This window comes from Panthera leo, chromosome F3 (assembly GCF_018350215.1).
Source record: "Panthera leo isolate Ple1 chromosome F3, P.leo_Ple1_pat1.1, whole genome shotgun sequence".
In the NCBI taxonomy this organism is placed as follows: domain Eukaryota; kingdom Metazoa; phylum Chordata; class Mammalia; order Carnivora; family Felidae; genus Panthera; species Panthera leo.
The window spans coordinates 19,354,780-19,375,739 of NC_056696.1; the positions used below are offsets into that span (position 1 = coordinate 19,354,780).

Below are 20,960 nucleotides of genomic sequence, written 5' to 3' on the forward strand. Positions count from 1 at the left end.
CCCTTCTGTTCTTTTGGTTTAAAACATATCTCACAAGGCGTCTGGTTTGCTGCTCCCCAGAAAGGTAGAAGGTGCAGGGACACACACACACACACACACACACACACACACACACACACACACGCACGCATCCCCGCTCTGCTGAACCACTTTATTTCACTTCTCTCCTGTGAATGACGTATCACTCAGAACCTTAGTGAAGTGACAGGCACAGGCACAGCGAAAAGGCTGGAGACAACCCAGAGGCATGAGCAAAAGGGGAAAAGAAAATTATTTTTTAACAAGACGAGAAGTGACTTGGACTGGCGGGAGAAAAGGGAATTGGATCAGGGAGGGGCGTGCAGGGTGGGGGGTGCTCTGTTTCCTCACCTGGGTGGTAGTTTGTGTTACAGTTTTTCATATGTGTTTTATGTATATCCACATGTATATGTATACACACATATATACACAAACACACATATATATTTATATACAACACACTACATATATATACATATATATCTTCTCTATGAATATTTCTCATAATAAGGCTAAAAAAAATTGGTGGGACAAGTTCATACCTATTTAATGTACATCCAAAGCCTACTTTATGACAAACATTGTACCAGGCTTGTTTTTACTTATATTGTTGTATTTAATTTTTTAAATTTATTTATTTTGAGAGAGCGAGTGGGGGAAGGGCAGAGAGAGAGGGAGAGAGAGAGAATCCCAAGCAGGCTCCTCACTGACAGTGCAGAGCCTGATGCGGGGCTTGAACTCACAAACCTGAGCAGAAACCAAGAGACGCTTAGCTGACCGAGCCACCCAGGTGTCCCTAATTTTTATTACTGCCTTTATGAAGTAAATATCATTCCTGTTTACAGACTGAAAAATAAGGAGGACAAAGAACAGAGGAGTTGCCATTGAGACCCAGGGCTCTCGCCCCCTGCACCATGCCCTCTACCTTTTGCACAGGAAAACTCCAAGGGTCAACAAGGTGGGGAGGAAAGGCCCCTGATTTCTGGGTCAGGCAAACTTAGGCTTCAGTGTAATCTTGGCCACTCACTAGCTGTTTGAGCTCAGATACATTTCATAACCCCTCTGAGCTTCAGTATCCCCATCTAGTGCAGTGGAGACAGTAACCCCTTATCTGCACAAGTATCATGATGATTGAAGAGGATTGAAAAATATCAGCAAAGTGTCTGCTACACAATGGGCACTCAAAAAATGGCAGCTACTGTGTTCGTGTCCTGAAGTATTAAAGCTCATCAGACATTGACTTTCGTGGAGAGCAATGATGGCATTTAGCTGCGGTCAGTGGGAGTCAGGTAGTATATGCTGTTAGATGCCAGTGAGTCAGGAACTTCTGGGCAATAGTACTATATGCCAGGCAGCATGCTAAGTGCTTTCCAGGCATTGTCTCATTTAATCATCCTACACCCCTCTGAGAAGAGTTGTTCTCTTCTGTTTGTAGATGAGGACATTAAAGTTCAGAGAGATTAAAGAGCTAATCCAAGGTCACACCACTTGGAAGTGGCAGAGCCTAGTTTTTAACCCAGGTCTGTCAGGTCCCAGAGCTCATGCTCTTCCACATTGGGCTTTGCAAAGTGATCACGGTCTTAGGTCATGTCCGGGGGAAAGGGCACATTTGTGGTCAAGGTAAGGGTATCTGTTCCAAGGTCTGGGCTAAATCAGTCAGGAGTGGACTGGAAGCACTGTTAAACCCTTAGGGGATTTGTGGGGCAAGCCAAGAGTTACTACACGTTCAAAAATGCTGTCAAGTTTCAAGTGCAATGCCTTACACATCGGGGGTATTTTGTATGTGCGGGCTGAATATTTCAAGTACCTGTGTTTCTGAATACAGGTGTCGTTCCATTTTCAAAAGAGCAGGCAATTTTAAAACAAATAAAATGAATCGAGTCCCTAGGCTTGGAGGAAAAGTTTTCCCTGAATTATGCAAGGACATATTAGCAGTGGTTTTTAACCTTTAAAGAAGGAGACGAGTCTAATCAAATAAACCCTTACCCAGAACCCCAATAGATGAAGCAGATAAGAATAGACTTCCCTGATTGGAGCAAGTCTGGGGACCTGGAGCTCCCCCACCTGTCACCTGTCACTTGTCTTTTCTCATCTGCATGTGGTCCTTGAGGAACATCCTTGGGACCTAAAGTCTGTTCATGGTACGCTGCAAACCACTGCACTACAGAATTCCTTTAAAAAGCAAGACTTGGCGATTCATGTAAAATAATGGGTGACATATTGAAATTGATTTTAAAATAGGAAACTCTCACCAGCCCCCAAACACCTGTGAATTGACTAATGACTGTTGTTCATTCTTGTTCTGGATTGAAGGTGCATGAAATTCGACGCGTAGAAATAAAATGTCTGCTTTGAGTCAGGCACGGTGCTAGTCACGGTATCACTGGCCGTAAGTTCAGTTTAACAAATCCCTACAAAGTAGATATTATTCCCATTTGGCAGATGAGAAAAAATAAGTACAGAGAGGTTAAGTCAATTATCTAAGATCTCACAGCTAGTGAGTTGTGGAGTGGGGCTTCAAACTCAAGTCATAGGATGGATTAGAAAGCCAGAGTATAGCCACGAACCTGAAGCCTCTGCAAGAATGGATCAGGAGTGATACTGCCTCTCTCTGTCAACGTTTTTTTGGTTTTGTTTTGTTTTGTCGTCGTTGTTGTTTGGTTTTTTGGTCTTTTGTTTGTGTTTTACTTTTCCCAATACTCCTCAGTGGTGAGATTTTAAGAAAAACTCTCTCTGGACCCTCTGACCTCCAATGACTCTGCTTTCTAGTGCATTGAGGTCTCCTGGGACCCAGGCCGAGGTCCTCCCTCACAGCCCCTTGCCCTCCTCATCCCTAACCTCAGGGAGGGACTGGCCATCAGGGTCCATCCAGCCTCAGTGGCAAGACCTTGGTGATCAGGAGGCAGAGAGTGTCCTGGGCACCAGGCTGCTGGGCTGAGGAAGCGTGGGGGATTCCTGCTCAGCTGAGGTCTGGTAGCCTGGAGATGGGGCTTACTGGGAGAGTGTGGGGTGGGGTTGTGGAAGGAAGTCCTTGGAATACCCTTAGAGGTATGGAAATGCTTAGGCACTCGGTAAGGAATGCGGGGGCGGTTAATTTCTGCCTCCCCCTCACTGGTGTTCAGCCATTTAGCATGTGCTATAAATAAGCCATCAAGCAGGAGCAGGGGAGATGGGTGAGCAGCCTTCCGGCGGGGAATGGGGTCCTGGGGGCTCCCTGCACGCGCCTCTTTCCCTTTCCGCGATCTTTGTCCTTTGGGATTTGAGCCCTGCGGGATAACGGAGCAAGGGCAACATCCTCCCGAAGCCTCGGGGCACTGGAGACCCCTAGAGGCAAAAGGCTGCATTACAAGCCCCCCGGTTGCAGAGGTGCAGGCAGGGAGACTTGCCGGGAGCCTGCCGCGGCTAGTACCTTTCCCAAGACCCGTGCCTGGAAGTGCAAGCCCGTAATCTCCCAAGGGACAAGGGCGGGTCCGAGGGCGGTTGTGTGTGGGGTGGGGTGAGGGTGGTAGCAGCAGTACTGGCGACCCTCCCCCTCCCTGCCCCCACCCATTGTCCCTTCCAATGCCAGTGGCTGCTGCTGCCAGCTTCTTAGCCCCTGCAGCAGCCCCGTCAGCCCTCCGGGCAACTCCCCACCGCCTCCATCCAAATGATGTCTTTCCCTGAGGGCCTCCACGCCTCTCAGTAACCTGATCAACTAATTTGTCCTGAAGTATTAATGACTAATAATGATGCAATGTGCTGCCCTCTCAATTAACACTCGAGCACTTATGAAGACAAATTCACATATTTTAACCCAAGTAGGAGACTTGTGTCTTTTCCCTTTTGAGAGGAATTTGTAGGCCCCTCAGAGGGAGCCATACAGACAGCTGCCTGTTCAGGACCTATGCTGCATTACTCCTAATCTTCGCGATGTTGGGGGCGTTATGCCCAAAGAAGGCCTGCTCTCACCCACAGTCCTTAAAAGCAGGGCTTGGTGCTGGTGATGGGCACACACAGGAGACCCTGTCTCTCCTGCCTCCTCTCCCACAGCTAAGTGGGGACTGAGAGAAACCCGAGGCGGCAGAATCCACAATGACGCCCATGTAGCCTTCATTAGGAGAAGTCTGGAATGCAGGAGTTGCCATAGACTGCCTCCCGATGTCAGTATTACGTCTCTGGGAGTCTGATGGGCTTTCACTCACATGTGAGATGATCTAGGCGTCTAGAGATTCTGGCCCCGGGATGATTCACTTGGGTTCACATGTCTGGCAGGCTCTGCTATGTGTTAGCTATGCACTGTGCCAAGGTAACCACACAAGCCTCAGTTCCCACATCTGTAAAATGGATGCAGTAAAACTCGTGTCACAGGATTATTTTGAGTCTGAAATGAAATGATGGAGAATTAGCACTTCCTGTAATGTTCGGTGCATGCAGAGTACTCAGTAAATGACAGCTCTTTTTCCTAACCATCTTGTTTTTGTTTTTACCATTTTTGCCCTATCCCAAACTTTCAGTGCAGGGCAGCATACAAAGGTCCTATTTATTAGTTAAAAGCAGGTGAAGCAGTGCAGCCTCCTAGGTGTGGTCAGTTTGGTAATGAACTAGATTTCTTTCCAGGTGACAGCACTGCATGGAGTTTTTGGGTTTGTCTTGGTCTTTTTTTTTTTTTTTTTTTTTTTGCCTCTGCTTGGTTTCTTTAAATGTATCTCACAAATGCAGTGAGCAAAATGGATTTGGCAGTGACTTAAAAAGACTTAATGCATTTTGAAAAGAAAAAAAAAGGCACAACAAAAACTGGTTTGTTTCTGTGATATATGGTTCATGTGATATGACAAAAATCCATTTTTATGCTTAGGAAAATTGGCTAATTTTAAAACAGTTGACACATGCCGTATGCATATAGAGTAATGATAGATTTTGCTCAGGCAAACAACCAAAGAACACAGGGCCGGTGATATCTCTGTTAGGGCTTTAGTCGGTTAAATCCCTATTTGGTGGCAGACCCGTTCCACACAGGAGAGGAGAGTGAAATGACAAATGGACTCCTTGTGGCCTCAGGTGCTAGAGTCAGATATTTTATCATAAAGATACCAACCACCAAGCTTGGAACACACACTGTGTTTTCATGAAGCGAGCAAGAGCAGACAGACTTAGGAACCTACCTGAAGAGCAAGCTGTATGTGTAAGAAGGTGAACAGTTTTTAAAGATATTGTCTGGACAAAACAGGGAGAATAGTGCAAGGGACACTGAATTGTTCAGCCACCCTGATCTGGTGAAATTTGCCTGGTCATTTCTCCTGCTGGACCCACGGATGCTTTTCGGACTCCTGATAGCAGCCTTTAGCATCCTCTGGTCACACTAAAAGGGGACGCCCACATATTCCCCGTTACTACCATTTAGGACAACAAGATTACATATGAAAATACGATACTACAGAAGTTGCGTATGAACTAGAAAGTGATCATGAAAAGTTTAAGATGGAGACAAGCTCTCTATTAGCTTGATGTCCCTCCCGTAGATTCCTCCACTTTTGGCTCCTAGTGTAGGTCAGCCAGGGACCCATCTCCATCACAGGCTAATGACATGCTTTCTATTTGACTCAAAAAAAGCCTTTGGCTTTTTGTTTTTATTTTATTTTATTTTATTTTATTTTATTTTATTTCATTTCATTTCATTTCATTTCATTTTATTATTTATTTCAAGGCAATATTTAATTAGTGACTGCAGAGGAAAAAAGCTGAACAGCTTAGAGAAGGTTTATGGTTCAGGTCTGCAACTCTCAGCAATTTGACATTCTAATCCTGTTATTTCTCACCTTAAACTGAACAGAGTCAGCAGGGTTGGGTTTTTTTTTTTTTTTTTTTTTCCTCTTCCCATAATTCATCTAGCTATTAGGTTCCCCTCCCCTACTTCCTACGCTCCTCCTTTGCTTTATCTGACTTCTTTGTCCTGTTTTTTACTGCATTTCTTTCTGGATATCAAAACCAAAACAAACAAAAAACCCAAAACAGTATCTTGGTGGTTGATTGGTGACTGAATCACTTAGAAGAGAAATTAATTCTTCTACTCCCTACTTTGATTCCCAGAATGAGCCCCCTGTATCCCACGTGAACTTGACCACTCAGGTGACTGCAGCTGAGAAACTGAGCAGTGTCCCTGGTTCTCTTCTTAGGTGTAGACTGTAAACATTTTGTAGCCAGGATCTGAGCCTTCTATCTAGCACAGGGAAAAATTTTTAATGTTTATTCAATTAAACAACCTCACCATCTACCCCCACAGCATCCACTTTTCATTAAATAAAATACAGGCTTCTGGGAGGTTAACAAGTATCCCTCCTGTTGCGAAAAATTTCGTATTCAGGATTTCAAATGTATAGAATTCCAAAATCAGGAAAGTGTTTTCTTTAATGCGGTGGTTCTCAAAATTTAATGTGCACCTGGGGAGCTTGTTAAAATGCAGAATCTTCAGTTCCTCCTTCGGAGAGTCTGATTCTATAGGTCTTGTATAAAATTCAGAAGACTGTGTTTTAATAAGCAGATGATCTAAAGACCACCCTTTGAGAAACACCATTTTAAGGCAAACCGAATAAAATGTCACCCAGTTCAGTTTGGCCGAACATTAGTGTCCCTTAAGCAGTTAATGGGTGTCATGAAGGAAATAAGGTCTGTGCTTGGAAGAGGTGGGGTCATGGTTCTCTTCTTCCCACCTGCCCTCTCCTATACCATTGGAGGTTTATAATTCACTTAGCAGGCTAGAGGTTCTGAAATGTTTTGCGATAAAGAAACATACACTTTCACTTTACTTAGACAAATATTTCCAATATGTCTTGACCTTGACATTTTTAATCATTTAACTTTATGGCGAAAAACCTATGCAGTTTGGGCGAATTCCATACGGAAACCATTGTCATGGGGGGATGGGCAGCATCTACTGGACAAGGGAGATACAGCCGCCCGGCTCCACTATTATCAGATTTCCCAAGGAGAGAATGCGTAACATTCGTGTGGCACCACGTTAGTGGGGGAACCACTGACCGTGGGAAGATCTTATCGTCCGGAGAAGTGTTGGTTATAATAGCCGTCATTGGTTAAGCATTTAATATTCACCAGGTACTGTTCTGCATTTTTGAATATGTATTACCTTATTTACTTCTCAAAATAACCCTATGAGTCAGACACTTTATCCCCATTTCACTGAGGATGAAACTGAGACACTGAGAGGCTACTATTTGCTTAAGATCACAGAGTTTGAAAATAGTTGACTAGGATCTGAACCCAGGCAGTGAGCCTCAAGAGCCTGTCCTGTTATCTGCTCTATCAGACAGCCTCTCCTGCAGTATCGAAGGTTCTGGGAATTTCTGCCAGGGAGGAATGACAGCTCCAGCTACCTCTCAGTGCCTCAGGATTCTCTTCCTGCGTGAGGGCCTGGGATCATTGCCCCTTATTCATCAGAGAATTTATTATAATGACCGCTTGAACCTCTGAAAGATTTTGCTGTACTTAAACACAAAATATGCTTAGCAAAACAACCTGACAAGGATGATTCATGGAGAGCAATTAGGTGCAGAATCCTGTGCCTACCAAATAACGGACTGGGCTGAAGATCTGGCCATCCTGCTGACACCTTCATACGAAATGCAATCGCCTGGTCCTTGTCAGGCTAACCTGGTCTCAACCCCTTCATGTACCTGACCATTGAAGGAGTCCCTGAAGGGGCAAGCTGGGCTGGGTGACACAGTTCCAATTTACTTCACCTCTTTGGCCCTCGGCTTCCTAGTCTTAATTCAAAAAGAGGGGGGAGACTAATGAGACCTGCATTGTGGCAAGGCATAAATCGGTATGTAAGTACATATATGTGTACGTATGTAGGACGAGTAGAGCTTTCCTGTCAGTTCCTTCAAAGGTGTTAATGAGGAGATAACAGGAGGTCAAAGTCATGGTCCTGGGGAGTGAGAGAGAATTGAGAAAGAAACATCTTGGCTCCCAGATCCTGGATCTCTCCCAAAATGCAGGTGGGATGTGGGTCACTGGAACTTACAATCCAGCCACGAGTTTTTGGTTACTTTAATTTCCTTCTTTGTAAAAGTGTGAATAATACTAGTTATAGACATATCCCACTGGGGAACTTGGATTCTCCTTTATTAATGAAAGCTGGAGAAGTGTCACAGGATAACGGCGGAGAATTTCCCAACCCGATTTCCAAAGAACTAACACTTGCCAAGCATCCTTTTAGACATTCTACAAATTGTAGACTATTCAGTTGCCCCCTTTAAGATCAGGAAGCTGAAATTTAGGCAGGTTTGTTATCAAGAGTCACATACTCAACCGACTGAGCCACCCAGGCTTTTTGTGCATCCAGGCTGCTGACCTGCCATCAGGCACCAGCCCCAGGAGCCCATCAAAAGAGCTGGTCTTCCAAGGTCTCTCCTTCTGAACTTATTCCTATGGATCCTGAAGCCCCTTGGCAGTTAATGAGCTTAGTGGAAAATCCCTCCCTCCCAAACTGAGCACATACACTCACCAAAATAAGTCTTCTCAAAATAATTTTCCTTTGGATCAGGTCTCAGACATGCCGAGCACAGGATCAGGACCAGAGCAGGGACTGAGCATTTCAATCCTGCGGGCTTCACGTGAAGCCTGGATAATCAACCGTCAGGAGCAGGAGGAGGAGGAGGACGAGGAGTGTGGGGGTTAGTTTAACTAAAGCAGACCTTGTGAGGGCTTTTCTAAGCACTCCCATGTGGAGAGCCCCACTCTTCTCAGAGGAATACAAATTCTATTCCTTTTATTTGATCATATAGCAAGTGCTTAAGATCACAAACTCTGGGAAGGCTGGCTGCAGATTTATCATTATTGGTTGAAGCTGAGTGGCTGTGGGGGTACAGAGGGGTTCATAACATGATTCTTTCCACTTTCGTATACGTTTGGGAAAGTTCCATAATTAAAAGAATAAGATAAATCATGAATTTGGAGAGAGAGAGAGGGAGGGAGGGAGAGGGAGAGACTTGAACAGAAATTCCACACAAACACTTTCTTGCTGTGTTATCTGGGACCAATGATTTACATTTTCTGAGCCTTTGTTTTCTTACCAATACAATGGAGATAATATCTGTCTAAAAGGATTATTGTTGAAAAATAAATGAAATAGTGGAATAATGAACCTAGCACAGCAACAGGCCCATAAAAATTGCTCCATGAATAACTATCTTTGTGGCTGTATTATTTTTTATCTTTGTTGTTAGTATCATTTTGTGAGTTCCTTACAGCAGCTACTGTACCTTCTTGAGGTTCGTATTCATCCTATCTACTTCAATTCCAAGCTCATATAACAAGAGCAACGAATATTTATTGAGCTTCTCCAAGGCGCCAGGCATTTTCTAGGAGCCAGAGATAGAGCAGAGAACAAAATAGACAGAAAATAATATCCCAGCCCTTATGGAGCTTATATTTTTGTGGGAGGAGACGAAATAAGCAAGAGTCATTATGAATAAGTGAGTGGTATTTTTTGCTAGAAGATAGTAAGTGCTATGAGAAAAAAAAATAGAGCAGGGAGATTGGAACAGTCGAGGAGGGTTGCACAATTACATGGGATAGTTAGGGCAAGACCCAATGACAAGGTAACATTTGCGCAAAGTCCACAAGAAGGTGGGAAAGTGGTTATGTGGTTATCGGGAGAATTTTCCCCACAGTGGGAAATTAATATATTTTGTTTAATAGCTCCTTGAGACCTATTTAACTCTTTTTTGAAAATATTTATTTATTTATGTTTGAGAGAGATTGAGAGAGCACGAATGGGGCAGGAACAGAGAGAGGGGGAGAGAATCCCAAGCAGGCTCTGTGCTATGTCAGCACAGAGCCCAACAGGGGGCTCGAACTCATGAACCATGAGATCATGACCTGAGCCGAAATCAAGAGTCAGATGCTCAACTGACGGAGCCACCCAGGTGCACTGAAACCTATTTAACTGTTATATCACCTCTTAACTTCCACGCTATGCATGCTTTATCCCATGGTAGGCTCCCTAAGAGCTTAGAGAATGTACCATAGTTTACATTTATGCTTAATCCCAGAGCTCTATAGGTTAAGAACTCAGTAATTGTTTATGGAAAATAAACTCACACCTATCTTTGCTGAGAGTTCTTTTTTGTAAAAGCAGAAACTGCAGTGTATACGTTTGCAATAAAACTCACCCTCTTTACACGTATCTTTATAAGACGTCCTCTTCTAAGTTTTATTAATGTGATGCTTTCAATTAAGCTAACTCAGGACACAGCACCAATTAATTATAGGGAAATCTGTAGCTCGGAAGAATTTGGGGGAGGTGAAAAAGGTGGACACAGGACACAGGACAGACACAACTGATGTCTTTAGTGCAGTCCTAGCTGGGACAAAACGTTTTAAGAGTCTTAATGCAAATTAAGAATTGCAGTTATACATTATGTGACCTTAATTGAAAGCAATAGGCCCCAGTTAGATTTGATTCCACAAATCCAAACAAATGACCAAAGGCTGCTATTAAGGAAGCTGAAACAAAGGTATCTGAAAAAAGTAATTTTCTTATGATGTAGTCAGCAAGATTTTCTGCCATGGAGTTCTCTCACAAGGTCCATTTGGTAATCATGTTCTTTAGTAACCACACCTCCCAGAACAGGATCCAAGACTGCTCCGCCTCTGGTCAAGCACCTGTCCACAGTGAATGGTATTGAGAGATGGCAGAATGATTCATTTGGTTGCTCCTGATGTCTTCCAGAGAAGAACCACAGCCAACAATGGTAAATTACCTTCTGGATGGTAAATTACCTGCAGGCTTGTTGAAGATCTAACAGACAAAGACACTGATCTCTCCTCCTTAACACAGACCTGCCCTGTCTGGTGCTGAAGAATCTGGACTTTTTTTCTTCAAGTAACTTTATCAATATAAATGCTTCTCAAATTGGGACCTACACAGCACAGATCATTATTTTCAACAGAGGCCTCTACATTGTGATGTTTTGTCCTCATAGAGCCTGACGGAGTAACAATACATTGTGTAACTGCCAATCTCCAGAGAGACCCTCACAAAAGCAGGTTGTCTGTCTCCTGTCTCCTAAGGCAATCTCATGAATAAACCATCTTAATGTTAAGTCATGTGCATAAATAACTTAAGCCAGGCTTGTGAGAGAAAACAAAAAGAGAGTATGTGGGACACTGATCACTCACCATCAGTGTTCCCTCAGCCAAGATTCGGGAGGGTCCCTTGAAGCTTGGTAACAGGTGGTTTACCCATAAGTTTCAACTGAATAGAAATTCCATTCCATTTTAATGTCCCCTTTCTGGAACTCAGCTGACAATGAATAGGACTGATACAATTCTAAGCTTCCTCAGAATGTTCCCATCTTCTCCTCTGTGAGGCTGACTCCAAGCTAGAATGACTAGGGAAAGTTTCCTTTGGACATGAATATGGATCTTTAACTGCTTGGCAGGTGGGGGAACAAGTCACAGGTCTTTTGAATCCATCCATTGAAAGACTACAGAAACACCATGGAGAGGAGTTTACTTCTCTCATTTCTGATTGTATCTCCTCACTCACTTTTTCTCACTAGACTGGAGTTATGTGGCATTTAAAATAATGTCCTTTTAAGTCTATTTACCCATCTGTCTCCTAGATCAGTCTCTATCCCTCAATCTTCTCTACCACATGTATTTCAAATTCAAGTTTAGCTCTTTCTGCTTATGTCACACTTCTCTCCAATCTTTTTCCCTTGTTCTTTGTCAGCCAGCAAAAATCTCTCTCTTCCCATCTCCAGAACAGCCTACACACCATCTGTCGAGGTTGGCAGGCTCCTGTTCTCTCCTCTTTCTTCCCCTAGTGGGAGTCAGTCAGGAAAAGCATGTGGATCCCCTTTGAAGCAGCTATAGGCAGACCAGACCATCTGATGGTTCCTCCTTCACTAATGAACTACAGTTTCATGGGATAGGAAGTGAGCTTTGGGGGACCAGTCTGTCTGCTTGGATCCAGGGTGTGGTTAGAACAGACTCTAGGGTCAGATGGCTTGGTTTCAGTTCTGGGCTCTACTAGTGATGTGATCATGAGTGAGTCACTTAACAGAGCCAAGCTTCTTCATATAGAAAATGTTGTCGACCACTGTGTCTCTCACAGGGCTGTGGTGAAGATTAAGTGAGGTGATTCAGAGTTTAACACAGTTGCTTGGCCCATGAATGTTATGATATGATATCATCCCAAGCCAATGAGCAAAAGCCCAACGTTTCACTCAGTCCAGAGAAGATCCAACATCTTAATATGGCAGAGGGTCCCGGTGGTGTTGTTATGTGTCCAGAGAGCATTATCCCTTTAGGAGAGTATAATATTTCCATTTGCTTGTTTGCCACAGAGCACTAGTTTACTAATCCAGAGTCTTATCGCTAAAGAGTCCTATCAGAACTTGTATCCTAATTGAATGAGTAGTAATTTGCACATAGAGCATTTCTGGGCTGAATTTCTTTTTTTTAATTAAAAAAAAATTTTTTTTAACGTTTATTTATTTTTGAGACAGAGAAAGACAGAGCATGAACAGGGGAAGGTCAGAGAGAGGGAGACACAGAATCTGAAACAGACTCCAGGCTCCGAGCCGTCAGCACAGAGCCCGATGCGGGGCTCGAACTCACGGACTGCGAGATCATGACCTGAGCCGAAGTCGGACGCCCAACCGACTGAGCCACCCAGGCGCCCCTGGGCTGAATTTCAAAGAGCAGCCAAGGCTTATGTCAGGAAGGCTTTCTAACAGCAACCACTATTACCCCGACCTTTTTCTCCAGGAAATGCATTGCTTAAGACATTTGAAGTGAAAGTGGATAAAACTCTGGAGAGTATAAGGATGGGAACAAAGTACAGTAGCCCTTGGGGATGTAGGACTTAATGGTCTGGCAGGTCCCTTTCCAAAGCTGGTTCACTTGATTCATGTGTCTTTCACCTATAATGTATACAGAAAAAACCTAGATTAGAAACACAAAACATTTTCAGTTGTCCAGCTGCATATTTTGTAACTAGAAATTTATAGTGAATAGCCCTTGTGAAGATCAGATCTATTTTCTATGTTACATAAAATATGCATTTCTTCTTATATGTTCTTTGATGCATAGCTTGCTTTAATCTTACATTAAAAAATAAAAAATGATAATGAAAGACCATATTTCTTTGAAATAGGTTTTAAAGTGTCATCGATCAATTGGAATAATGAAAAAAATGGAGAAACAAGTTTAAGTGTGGGATTCGTGATCACTAGTGGAACAATTATTCCAATAATTGCTCTGCTATGAGCAGAGATAATAGGGGTCTCATTTCCTGTCATTACTTCCCATCTTTGATGGAGGTTTCTCACCAATCTCATAAAGTTAAGAGTGTTTTGATTTGAACCTCCTTTAACATGGGAAGGATAAACCTTTAGCACTAAGATCAGAGACCTGAAGTCCTTCATTGACAGCCAACTGTACATGTTATCATGCCTCTGTACGTACTTGTGCATGCCCACTTGGGCTGTGGGTGGATGGGTCTGGTAATTAGCAAAGGATTAGTCTAAGAGGGAAATGAGTTGCAGAAATATAAGTGAGATTACAGAGACCCACTGTGAAAGCCGTCTCGTTCCAAACTCAGTCTTAACTTATTTTTTTCCCCTTGCTACACTGCCTCTGTGTGTGTGTGTGTGTGTGTGTGTGTGTGTGTGTGTGTGTGTGGATTTGTGGAGAGGAAATGAGCCCACCCAAGCTCTATTCTTATTAAGGACATCAGTCATCTCCCTGGTACAACTGATTTCCAAGTTTTATACTACACTGACCATGGGCTGACCCTATGTTCAACTTTGGATTATTTATAGTGGTGGGCTAGTGGAACATGAATAAATGTAATTCAGAGAACACTAAAACTTATTTTACCCAAGCCTTCCTATAAATATCTCATTGGAGCAATGAGCAAGGGCAAAAGAAATCAGGTTTTGCCCTGCGGAGCCAGCATGTAGAAATGAATGAGTAATCAGGTAGTCAAAAACAAGGTACAAAAGCAAAGACCCCGAATAACTTAAAAAAAGACCAGATTTAGGAATATTCAAGATCGAGGAGCCCAAGAATAACAGACTTGACGGTAAGAGACAGCCTACAGGGGCAGCCGGATGGGCCTGTTCCAGTGGAGGTAACTGCCCAGCAAATAGCAAACCACGGCCGATGTGGGCTAGAAGAACCTTGGAAGAGGAAACCCACTTGGGTTGTGAGGCATCAGCTCCTCATGAGACCAGGCCTGTGTTCCCAGGTGGTGTAGCGAGGTCTAGGACAGGCTCTGTGCACTTTTCTCCTTCCTCTCTATGGTTCCAGTGTAGGGATGTCAGTACAAATGTTCATTTCATCCTTTTGGAAGACAAGAGCATGTGGTGGGTGAAGGGAAGGAGCCACATCTCCTCAGTAACACTGTCATGTTTCCAAAGCTGTTTTGATCAGCAATAACAAATGCCTGGATTTGAGCAACTGCAAGTGATTTCCCAGGCTGTGAGGGGGAGGGATTAGGGAGACAATTAGACAAAATCATCTGTGTTATCGTATTGAAAGCAAATATCTGCCTTATGTTAATGGCCTTTATAGGATCCACAGAGGTAATACTAATGGAATTATAGGGGACATGGTCAGGAATGCCCAACAAGAGCCTATGGTAATTCAATTAGCAGAACCTTCAGGAACCATATAATTGCATGAAATTCTTAGTTTTCCCCTTGTTGGGCAACTTTACAAAATCTTTATTTCTGTCTCTCTTCATGGAGAAGGATTAAAAGTGTGTCCTTCTTGAACTTGAGCCTTGCCACTCAAGCATCCCTCAAGTAGGATTTAACTGTGAGAACCTTGCCATATCCAGCATGTGCCCTCAACAGAGGCAAGGTCTTTTCAGCAGACATTGTTGGGTCCATTTATAGAATTGTGTTGTTCTAGGCTTGTCTTTCCCATCACATGGTGAAACTGTATTTAAAAAGTATTAGCCTGCCAGTGATGGAAGGAGACCCAGTCACCTCACCTGTGGTCATTCCAGTCACCCCATTTTATTCAGGAGGTAACCAAAGCTCAGGGCTAACTTGTTCAAGGTCACAGAGCTAGTTATTGGCGAAAGCCACACCTGTAACTGGGGTCCCATTCTTCCCAGTCCATTCTTCCCGTGGTCCTGGACTTTGGCATGCTCTTGTCACAATAGAAATGCTGGTGTTAGGACCAGACTGAGACCGGCAAGTGAAGAAGAAGCTAATGACACTTAGGAAATGTTTCGCTGTGGATCTTATTGTTTGTATCATGTTAAAAGGGGTAACACTGGTGTTATTTATGTCCTGGCAGTATTCAATAGGAGAGGCATGGGCAGTTTTTTTATTTTGTTTTCTCCAATAACATTTTTTAATGTTTATTTATTTTTGAGAAAGAGAGAGACAGAGTGTGAGCAGGGGAGGGGCAGAGAGGGAAACAGAATCTGAAAAAGCACAGAGCCTGACACAGGGCTTGAATTCACAAATCATGAGGTTATATCCTGAGCCGAAATCAGCCACTTAACCCAACTGAGCCACTCAGGTGCCCCTCCTCAATAACATTTTTAAGGTAACTTATAGGAAAACAAATTTTCTGGTCCTCCCAATACCCTAAAAATCTTCCTCTGTAATATGATCTCAGTCTTACCTCTTTTCATTAACAGAATAGCTTGCTTCCCATTATTTTGACACCCACGACTTGAGAAGGATACGTAGTGGGTTCTTTCCACCAATAATATGCTTCTGAGAAGCCAGGTCTGGGCAGAGGTCCTGGACTCCACCTGGACTCCACCTGCCCACGATACCCAATGTGTGAATGGACAGGATCACAAAGATGAGAAATGCCCATTTTCCTGGTATCAGCAACTAGGGATGAGATACATTCTTTTTTTTCTTTTTTCTTTCTTTTTTTGGGGGAATGAGACACATTCTTAATTTGCAGGCAAAACCTTGTGTCTAACCATTTAGTGTATCAAATCTCTTTCTATCCCCTTTTGATTTTAATAAGCCTTCATTTCTCCCTCTCTCCTGAACAGCTACCCATGACTAAGAAGATTTAACTTTCTTTCCATACATATAGGGATGCCTTGCACATATTTGCATATGAATAGAAAAGGTGGGACTATAAAGCGGTGTGTGTGTGTGTGTGTGTGTGTGTGCGTGCGCGCGCAAGTGCGCTCACGCCTACACCTGCGAGGGTGTGAAGCATGTACGTCAAGACCCGCATTACCCAATAAGAGTTGACCCAGAATTGGCCTATAGTCTCCTTGACAGGCTTAACGCTCTCTCCAATGATGCCCTACTAATCAGAGTATTTTTGGATATTCTTCTTAAAATATTACTTTCTGGGTCTCATAGCAAAATATTTTCCACTCATCAAACGCCTGCTGGTCACTTATCCTACATCAAGCAGTATGGCAGGACCCGAATGTATAAAATAAAAGAAATGCTCCCCATTCTCGAGAAGGCTTACAGCCCAAGGTTTTCCCAACTCATCTTTACAGTCTTTGTTATTCATCATATTTGGTTCTGACTTTTAATCTAAACATAAATTATTCCCTCCAAGGACAAATATTTGCCACTGTTAATTATATTTACAAGAATGTGCTTCGGGTTTTGGAGGTACTTCCAAAAATATTTTTGGGTCGCCGCCACATCCCTGAAATAAAACAATGTACCGGAGGGACATCTTTGATGAGCAAACTACTTTTTTTGGAGATTTAAATTCCAGCCTATTTAGCAGACTATTGTGACTGTTTTATTTTTCTACACCCTTTTTCATGTCTTTAAATATCCCTTTACATCATTAGTTCTCATGCTTTTTTGTGTTGCCACCATATGGAATGAAATTCACTTGCTGACGGCACCCTCACACGCATGCGAGACTGACTCCAACAGGTTGTAAGGAATAGCACTCACCCTTACAAAGGACGCTGGGCCTCTAATATTCCCCCCGCCCCCCTTTTTTTCACCCTAACAAAACACAGTAACTCAGTTCATGGCTCGTGAAGGCCCTCTACGTGACACTGTCATTTTATTATTTTTCAAATTATGTGTGTTTGAACACTTCCCGAAACACAATGTAGGAGAACTATGGCATCCATCCCCCAAAGGAGCAATGTTCTGGAACCTCCTGCGGGTACCACGTTCCACAACAGCTTTATCATGTGGTTTTATTTATTTTTATGTTTATGTTTTTGCTACTTACTCTGTTTTTACCCTGTTCTTGATTTTGTAGTGGAAAAGGTGTTGCCAGTACACCTTAACGGTTTTTTTCTTTCTGCTTTTCACCCGTCTCTGGACTATATTTACTTCTAGGCTGATGGTATTTTCTTATTTAAGGACTTACCAGCTCTATGAAAATAAGCATTCAGTAAAGTTAGCCTTATTGTGTAATTGTGATTCTTTTATTATGATGGGCATCAGACTAACTTGACTTTTTATTTTTTTACCCTTGGACTCCTTTCACCCATTTTATTTATTTTTTTTTATTTTTTTTAACGTTTTTATTTGAGACAGAGAGAGACAGAGCATGAACAGTGGAGGGGCAGAGAGAGAGGGAGACACAGAATCGGAAGCAGGCTCCAGGCTCTGAGCCATCAGCCCAGAGCCCGACGTGGGGCTCGAACTCACGGACCGTGAGATCGTGACGTGAGCTGAAGTCGGACGCTTAACTGACTGAGCCACCCAGGCGCCCCTCCTTTCACCCATTTTAAAACAGTAGTGGTACTATTCTGTAGTCTAAGCTTCTGCTCACAAGCTCAGAAGTGGCCCTGGGCAGACTTGTGTTGGGCATAGCACATGCTCAGTGCCTTCTCTTTCCTCGTCGCGCCCTTCTCCTTCTTCCCTGTCCATTCTTACCTTAAAGCATTTAGCCCTCCTAAGTTGTTTCTTACTTCATCTGGGTTTGAATCCCAGCTCTGCCATTCTCTGACTGTGTGCATCTAGGCAAGCCACTGAGTTCCTCCGGACTGAAGTTTCCTTAACTATGGTTAAGATTGGGGAAACTGTGGGATGCTCTCAGTGGGCATAGTGGAGTCAAACCAACACCAGTGCCTGTGAGCAAGAGGGAGTCAGTTCTTGGAAAGCAGCTGGCAAAGAGCCGAGCCTACCCAGGGATGCCAAGGGGCAAAGCAGAAGTCATCGACCAGCCATAGAACCCGATATGCCGAAAGCCAAGTGGAGAAAAATGCTTGGAATCCAAGTCCTGGACGATGGCCTGTAGGTAGCATTGTAACAGATAGGCCAAGAGCAAAAAACCAGGCAGATGGCATTTTGCTGATTTGTTGCTTCTTTTAAGAGGGTTTGGTGTATATCCCCCTCCCTGGGCTGTTGCCTCAAAGCATTTGTAAAGAATAATGATACCTTCCTCACTGGGTTATTTTAAGATTTTGATGACGCGCTGAGTACGAAAGTGCTTTGAACACTGTAAAGTGCTCTACAAATGCTAATTTCTCTATTTACCCCTTTTCAAAACTGTTCAAAGCTGGCAATTTATATTGGGATAAGAGAAACAAATGTATGGTCCGGAGCAGAAGACTGCTAATGTTGCAGGAGATGCACATTTTAACAGATTGCATTCTCCTAGCCCAGTTGTTTTCCGCCCTAGATATGCATTAGAATCACCTGATGAACTTGGAAAACTTAGTGCCCAGGCCCTAGACCTGGAGACGCTGCACTGACTGGTCTGGGGAGGGGCCCAGGTGCTTGGTGTAGAAGGTGATCTAATTGAGAACCACTGCCAGAGGAGGAGACGGCATATGTTAGAGTTTAGGTAAGCATCTAGAGGACAATCCGAGTCCGTCCCACCCTGTGTGCACACTCACAGATGCGGGGCACTCTGCACTGGTTTCTTCAATTGGAGCATAGTCATTGGGCAGCTGCTCTCTGTCCCGCAAATCCTGGGAAATCAAAGGGAAATAATACAGAGTTCCCAACCTCAAGCAGTTCAGTCCATGGAAGACATGGGCTTTCGTGTAGGGCACAAGTAGTTACAATTTCATGTGGTAAGTTCTGTAATGGGGTAGGGAAAATAGAGGTGTGAGACTACAGATTCAACCAGGAAATATCAAGGAAGCTTTTCAGCAAATGTGAAATTTAATATGAGTGATGACAAACGTACCTTTTGCCAGGCAAAGGATAATAGTGACCGCAAACATTCATTGGACAATTAGCATAAAGAGGCGCTGCTCTGAACTCTTGGTAACCCATCTAGTCATCCCAATGACAAACTTAGGAGATAGGTGTTAATATTAGCACAAATTCCCTACCAGTTTGTGGTAGGGAAGTGGTTCTCCAAATGCGGTGCCTCCCAGGCAGTGGCGTCATCACTAGGGACCTTGTTAAAAATGCAGGTTCTTCAGGGCGCTTGTGTGGCTCTGTTGGTTTGACTTCAGCTCAGGTTGTGATCTCGCAATTCTTGAGTTCGAGCCTCCCGTCGGGCTACGCGTTGATGGAAGCTTGCATGGGATTCTGTCTCCTTCTCACTGCCCCTCCCTTGCTTGTTCTCTCTCTCTCTCTCTCTCTCTCTCTCTCTCTCTCTCTCAAACTAAATAAACTTAAAAAAAAAAAAAAAAGAAATGCAGGTTCTCAGTCCCCACCCCAGACCTACTGACTGAGAAACAGTTGGGTGGGCTTTGTAGCCTGTGTTTTAATAATCCCTTCAGTTGATTCTGATTCTGCTCTGTCTAAAACACCAATAGGTTAAGTATCCTGCTCAGTGTCACTCAGAGACTAAATGGTAGGAGGAGGATTCAGACCCAGGCAGTCTAGATCAAAGCACCCACTCTTAACTTCTGTGCTGAGAAGAAGGAAAATCTGGGGCATCTGGGTGGCTCAGTCAGTTAAGTGGCCGACTTCAGCTCAGGTCATGATCTCACAGTCCGTGAGTTCGAGCCCCGTGTCGGGCTCTGTGCTGACAGCTCAGAGCCTGGAGCCTGCTTCAGCTTCTGTGTGTCCCTCTCTCTCTGCCCCTCCCCTGCTTGCTCTCTCTCTCAAAAATAATAAATATTTTTTTAAAAAATTAAAAAGGAGGAAAATCTTTTCCCAATTCATATGTTGAAGCCCTAAACACAATGCGACTACATCTGAAGATAGGATCCTTAGCAGGTAACTAAGATGAAATGAAGTCATAGGGTGGAGCCCCAATACCATAGAGCTGTGTCCTAAGAAAAGGAAGAGAGAAAAGATCTCCCTCTCCATCTCCCTCTCCCTCTCCCTCTCCCTCTCCCTCTCCCTCTCCCTCTCCCTCTCCCTCTCCCTCTCCCTGGCACCATGGTCTCGGATTCCCAGCCTCCAGAACTGGGAGAAAATAAGTTTCTGTTGTTTAAGCCACCCAGTCTGTGATATTTTGTTATAACAGGCTTATCTGGCTAATGCATACCCCCACCCAGGAAGAGGGCCTGGCATATGCAAAGGAGCAGAGACAGGAGAAAGCATGGGCTTTGCCCGGGGCAGAGCTGAATAGGATGGGGAATAAGCTGTTGGATGAGGGGCAGTGATGGAGTGTAAGGTGTGACCAAAACAAGAGAGATTGAAGCCAGATCCTAAAGGCCCTTGCATACAAGGGAAAGGCACTCAGACCTTCTCATGTGAGCAATGAGAAGCCAATGGAAGATGTTAAGCAGACCAGATTGGCATTTAGAACAGTCACTATTAGGGGAGAAAAGGATGGAAAGGAGTATGGTGATTTGGTGCGGGGCGGGGGGCGGGGGGGGGGCGTCGATTGATGAGTTGGGAAACTTGCTTGTTTTCAGTTCAAAGCAAACATGAAGTAAGGTCATAGAAAATTGGGTCTAACGTCTAAATCTAAGATGCACTGAAATTAAGATGTCTGTGGAAAATGTATATAGAGATATAGAAATGTGTACATATAGAAACAGACTTACATATAGATTTAGATGAGCATGGATTGGAGGACGTTAAGACCTGCACTAAGCT

The 20,960-nt window shown here is 43.7% G+C and overlaps 1 protein-coding gene and 1 long non-coding RNA gene across 4 annotated transcripts in view; one reads left to right on the forward strand and one right to left on the reverse strand.

Annotated features, from left to right (window-relative positions):
* BRINP2 (BMP/retinoic acid inducible neural specific 2) overlaps positions 1–20,960 on the forward strand; it is a 121,621-nt gene that overhangs the window by 8,892 nt on the left and 91,769 nt on the right. The gene's annotated exons all lie outside the window — the stretch shown is intronic.
* On the reverse strand, positions 3,784–11,299 carry LOC122211998. The gene is made up of 2 exons (XR_006198926.1): positions 11,197–11,299; positions 3,784–4,378 (listed from the first exon to the last, which is right to left on the reverse strand). It is a non-coding gene; the product is annotated as an uncharacterized LOC122211998 (long non-coding RNA).